Consider the following 6,063-nt stretch of genomic DNA (forward strand, 5'->3'; position numbering starts at 1 on the left):
GAGGTAAAGCTGTGTGTTTAGTTTGCGGGGAGCAGATCGCCGTGTTGAAGGACTACAATTTGAGTCGGCATTACCAGACGAAACATGCAGAGAAATATAAAAACGGCACCAGATAACAATGAACTGGGACACTTTTTCTCAAAATCACAGTTCAGTGACAGTCAATATGTTGTATCTTGCTTAATGTTTGGTGCAAAAAGACAATATTGTGATGTCTTTAAAATGCTCAGAACCTTTACACAACTATCCAACAGTATATGGAACTCAAAATGTGTTTTGAAGTGAATGTGACAGAATATGTTTACTAATATGAGTCCCAAATAGTAAAAAATGTTAATATTTTGTCTACCATTGTGTTGAGAAATTTGAATGAATACATTTTTGTAAGGCAACCTCATTTTTTCAGTTTATTTGGTATTTAGTTTCATTGCTTAACTTTAATGCCAGCTTGTCAAAACAGTGCTATTTACTGCTTTTTAAAAAAGAAATACAATTAATATTATGCAGAATTGAGTTCAGCCTTTTGGCCCGGCCCTCCACAATATTTAATGTTTCTTATGTGGCCCCATGGAAAAAATAATTGCCCACCCCTGCTCAAGACTCACCTTTTTTGTTTGGCTTTTAAATAATTTATCTTAGTCTTTTAATTCAGGATTGTCATTTTATATATTATCATTGTCTTTAATTTTTTTTAGCTTCTTTGTCTTTTAGTATCATCATTTTTCTTATATATTTTAGCTGCGTCGTTTTATATTATTGTCTTTTAATTTTTAGCTTCTTCTCTGTCTTTTAGTATCATAATTTTTCTTATATATTTTAGCTTCGTCTTTTTATATTATTGTCCTTTAATTTTTAGCTTCTTTTTTGTTTAGCATTATCATTTCCTTTTATATATTTTAGCTCCAGTGTTTCCTCAAGGGGGGCCTCCGCGCTGGGAGGTGTGGCTGGCCTTCTCACAGGGGGCTTCATCCCGGAGGCTCCTTAGGCCCGGCGGACCGGGGCCCTCTGCACTATGTGTAGGGTCTACCCCGGTCAGTCTGGGCTAGGGGTCTGTGTGCTCCTCTTCGGCTTAACTGTGACGCGAGCATGCCCTCCTCCTCCGGAGCTTCCATTCGGTTAAACTTAGGGGCCGCCTGACACCGCCCGTGCCCGGGGAAGGTGCTCCTCTTCGGCTTAACTGTGACGCGAGCATGCCCTCCTCCTCCGTAGCTTCCATTCGGTAAAACCTGATTGGAAAGGTTCAAATTGATTATTACTAGTCATATATTCATTAAGTTTTTCAAGATTTTTGCAATAAACGGAAGATTTGAAACCGGTCTATAGTTGTTGAGACTCTCTGGGTCGAGGTTTGGTTGCTTAAGTAGCGGTCGCATAATGGCGGTCCTAAAGCTGCTGGTACTATACCCGTGGTAAGTGATAGATTAATAATATTTAAAACAGACGGTCCTAGGGTCATAAACAGTTCTTTAATTAGTTTGCCAGGAAGCGGATCGAGCACACAAGTTGTCGGTTTTGCCCCACTAACCAATTTTGTTTGGCTTTCAAGAGATACTTTTTTAAATTGAGATAAGGTTATCGGACAGTTATCAGCCCTAATGTCCCTATTAACACCATTTATGACGGAATTCAACGGAATTGTAAGAACAGTGTCTTTAATCTCATCACGAATACACTCAATCTTCTGAGTAAAGAATTGCATGAAATCGTGAGCTGAATAGGAAGAGCTATCTTGGCGCCGCTTTTGACACTTGATCATAACATATTATTAAAACGCCTTGAAACTTGTGTTGGCATTTCAGGTTCAGCGCTTTCTTGGTTTAATTCGTATCTGTCGGAGATTGGTTGCTGTTGCGTTAGCATTGCTACAGTAGCAAAATAAATAAATATTTAGGGTTGTTTTTATGTAAAACAATTAATCTAGAGTAATAATTAGTTTTGGCTAGATTGAGCGCTTCCTTGTAAAAACTATCGCACCATGCCTGACGGAAGACCTCCAGTTTGGTCGCACGCCATTTGCGCTCAAGCTTCCTACAAGAATCGTTTCAGTATGCGTGTTTCCTCATTAAACCACGGAGTCAGCCTCTTTGGACAAGTTTTAGTTTTTAAAGGTGCGACGGAGTCAGGCGCATTTAACAGAGCGACATTAAAGTTGTTTGTAAGATCATCAATCGTACCAATATAATTAGGAAACGAATCGGTTACTAAAGGGAGTAGCTCAGAGAGCGCAGCGGTGGTTAAGGAGCTAATGTTGCGGCTGCTATAGCTTTGATCATGGTCAGAACGATGGCAATGCGCCAAGACGTCAAATTTGATTAAGTAATGGTCAGATATAGCACTAGTATATGGTAATACAATTATTTTTGAGGATGCTAAGCCTCGGGTTAATACCAAATCTAACGTGTTACCATTTATATGCGTTGCTTCATCTATTATTTGCATGAAACCAAACATATCAATTATTGTCCGAAACGCCACGGTAAGTGGTTCCGACGGGAGATTCATATGAATGTTGAAGTCGCCCATGATATATTATCCGCATGAGTTACAAAATCAGCCACAAATTCAGAAAATTCATCTAAAAAGCCTGAGTAAGAGCCAGGGGGACGGTAAAAAACGGCAGTGCGGCCGTGGATCGCATAATGAGAACTTCAAATGTTTTGAAGGAATTGCTAGGACGAGGACTAAGTTTTAGATTAAATTCGGAAATGAAGGCTACACCCCCGTCTTTCTCATCATTGCCTCTCGCAGGCAAGGGACCAGAGACAATTACTCGACTCCGACTCATCTTTCTGGCGAGATCACAAGTCCTTGCTATGTTTTTTCTTTGTGATCTCTGATTGCTTCATCCTAGTTGTTGGAGCAGTTTTCTTTTGAGTAATGCAGTATGGCAACACCACCACTAGGGCAATTGATGACGTCAGCACTGGTTGCGTTCATCCATAAATAACGAATGCAGGACAGGTGGGGGAACGCTGGTCGGATACCGTTTTTTCAACCGCACTTACTCAAGACGCATTATTTATGTACAAACTGGAAGATAGAAGATAGTATATTGTATTGATTACCGCATATGCGCGTATGTTTTTGATTTGAAGTTTGGAAGACCGTAGCCATTGATTTATTTATTTGATTTACTTGACTTCACGGCATGACATCTGGACTGAAATGACTACGATTAAGACTAACCCTTGACTGTTTGACGTGAAATACATAACTACACATCAACATCAAGACCAGTGAAGCCGAGCGAACGTCATCGCAACTTCAACCCATGGTGAGTGAGTGCGCGTTAAAACTTTCTTTAGCCAGCGTATCATTGAAACGGCAGTAACAAAAGGTTGAAAAACGTCCGAAAGGAAAGTAATTGACGAAAGAAGTAAAAGTTTGAAGACGGAACGCTGTCGTGTGGATAGTGGCGTGGTCGTTTGGAATGATTGATCGTTTATAAATAAAGTGGATCGTTTAATGGTGATCGTTCAGCCAACGCGGAATGAATTGACGTGACGCATTATTGAAACGCATGCAGCTTAAAGATAGAGGTATGACTTGTATTGTTTTTAACGCTTGCAAATGTTAAACGAAGCACAAGTGAACGAAAATATTCCAAACTCCCGTGTTGACTTTGCCGATTGTATATCGTGATAGAGGCGCTATTTTTTGAACAACGAACGAGCCAGTCAAGTCGCTGTCAAAACAAACGCCGCCTTGTCGCTGTAGGTTGCGTGTACGCATATTCGTGAAGTTAACACGATGTCTCGCACCAATGATAATAATGGCAATCTCGACCAAACTATTGGGATTGAGGATCTTAATAAAGGCAGAACTCAAAATGACATTGTTAAGTGTCGCGCCCATGAAATGGAAGAATTTGATCCCCATCATTCTGACGCTGATAAAATGGTGGGTGACAAAATTAAGACATCAGAACCTGAGAAAGTGACCCCCAAACCAGTCGAACATGGGAAAAGAAAACCCAAACTAACTGAGAAGGCTCTGAAGAATAAAATGGAGGGATTAATAAAACAGATCTGCTAAATATTGTAAATTAACATAAAAGATGAATTACATTGAGTCCATTATGCAAGTAGGATATGATGACATCGAAATAATCACCCAATCATACAGCAATTTCAACGAAATAACTGAAGAATTTACAACCATTCAAAAAACAATTTAGGAATTGCTCAAAGAGGAAGAAAGGGATGTGGATCACACACATTGGTACCTGCCCAAAGCTGCTCAGATCTATAAATTTAGAATAACAGTAAAACAATGGCTGCAAAAGGCAACAACAGTTGAACAGTGGGTGCAACAAAGTACAGAATTTCCTTCTAATCAACAACAACATCTGAAGAAAGCTAAAGGACAACGAACGCAGTCCATCTGTGAAAGGGAAAGTCAGAATTCTTGTGTGTCAGTGGGAATAATGAGCAAATTGGAGCGGGATACCAAAATGAGCAAATGTAGCAGCCGCTCATCCTCAACCAGATGCAACGCTGAAGTGGAGAGAGCTGTACTTTTAGTCCAGGTCGAAGGTCTAAAGAAAGTACAGGCCCTTGAACAAGAAGAAGCTAAATTAAAGGCAAAAAGAGAAATGTTGGTTCTTGAAATGCAACTTGCTGCTGCAGATGCAAAACTCAAAACCTATGAGGACATGAGTTTAAGTGTAAAGGGCAACAAATCAAGGCCAAAGAAAGGATTAGAACTCCGTTATGATTATGGTAATGGTGAATGGGATATTGATGACGGCAGTGCTACGGAAACTGACGATGCTGATGATGAATGTGACAATGATGATGATGATGGTAATGGTGAGCGGAGTGGAAAAACAGGTTGGCAACCACAACCATTTGATCGTTTTAACGGGACCAGGCCTCAAACACCATCGCCCACACACAGCAAAACCACCAATGCCAAGCCGACCCAGAAACCAACTGATTCCAGTTCAGAGCTATTAAAAATAATGCAATTTTTAAGGGAGACCCCCTGCATTACCATACCTTTATACGCACTTTTGAGCTCTGCATTGAAAGCAAAACGGACAATGCTCGTGATCTATTATTCTTTTTAGACCAATATACTGATGGTCAACCGAGAATACTTGTGCAAAGCTGCATTCATATGCCACCAGCACAAGGATATGGAAAAGCAAAAAGACTGTTACAGAGACACTATGGAAGTGATATTCTCATTGCATCAGCCTACCAAAGGAAGGTTTTGAACTGGCAGGTGCTTAAATCAGAGGACTCCTTGGGACTGAAGGAATATGGTTTATTCCTGTGCAGTTGCGCAAATGCTATGGTAGATGTAAAGTCCCTCAATGACTTAAACACCACCACTCACCTACGCACCATAGTTTCAAAGCTTCCCTTTAAGCTGAGGGATAGTTGGAGAAGTGTAGCCTTCGAGTACCAGGAACGTACCAAAGCCAGAGCCAAGTTCAAGCAGCTGGTAAACTTTGTTGAAAAACAAGCAAAGATGGCATGTGACCCAACATTCGGGACAATTCAAAACACTGCCATACCACAACGAAAGGACGAAAGGAAAATGACTTTCCCTCCTAAAATAAAACCTGTCTCAACGGCGTACAAGAGCAGCTTCGAGGAATCGGCTCAAGGTCAAGCCCCAGACCTAGCATCCAGAAAAGTATGTCTGTGCTGTAAAAGGAACCATGCTATTGAAGACTGCAGAGAATTGAGTAACAAAAAGAGGGAAGAGAAAGTTGAGTTCTTCAAATCAAATGGAATCTGTTTTGGCTGCATGAACAAAGGTCACATTAGCAAGGACTGCAGAAAAAGACATACCTGCAAAATCTGCACATTGAAGCATCCTACAATGCTACACATTGAAAGGACAAAGACAGACGACAAGCAAGAGACACCAGTCGCAGGTACAGACAAGACGCCAACAGTAGCCAGTGCTCTTGTGTCTTTAGAGAAGCACCTTCATATCGGGGCCGGTGACACCCAGACACTCGCCATAGTTCCTGTTAAGGTGAAAATGGCAAACAGCAATACTTGTGTGCAAACGTACGCCTTTCTAGATCCAGGTGGCACAGCAACG

This window comes from Idiotropiscis lumnitzeri, unplaced genomic scaffold (genome assembly GCF_059441095.1).
Source record: "Idiotropiscis lumnitzeri isolate Australia: NSW breed Sydney's pygmy pipehorse unplaced genomic scaffold, RoL_Ilum_1.0 HiC_scaffold_26, whole genome shotgun sequence".
Taxonomy (NCBI): Eukaryota; Metazoa; Chordata; class Actinopteri; order Syngnathiformes; family Syngnathidae; genus Idiotropiscis; species Idiotropiscis lumnitzeri.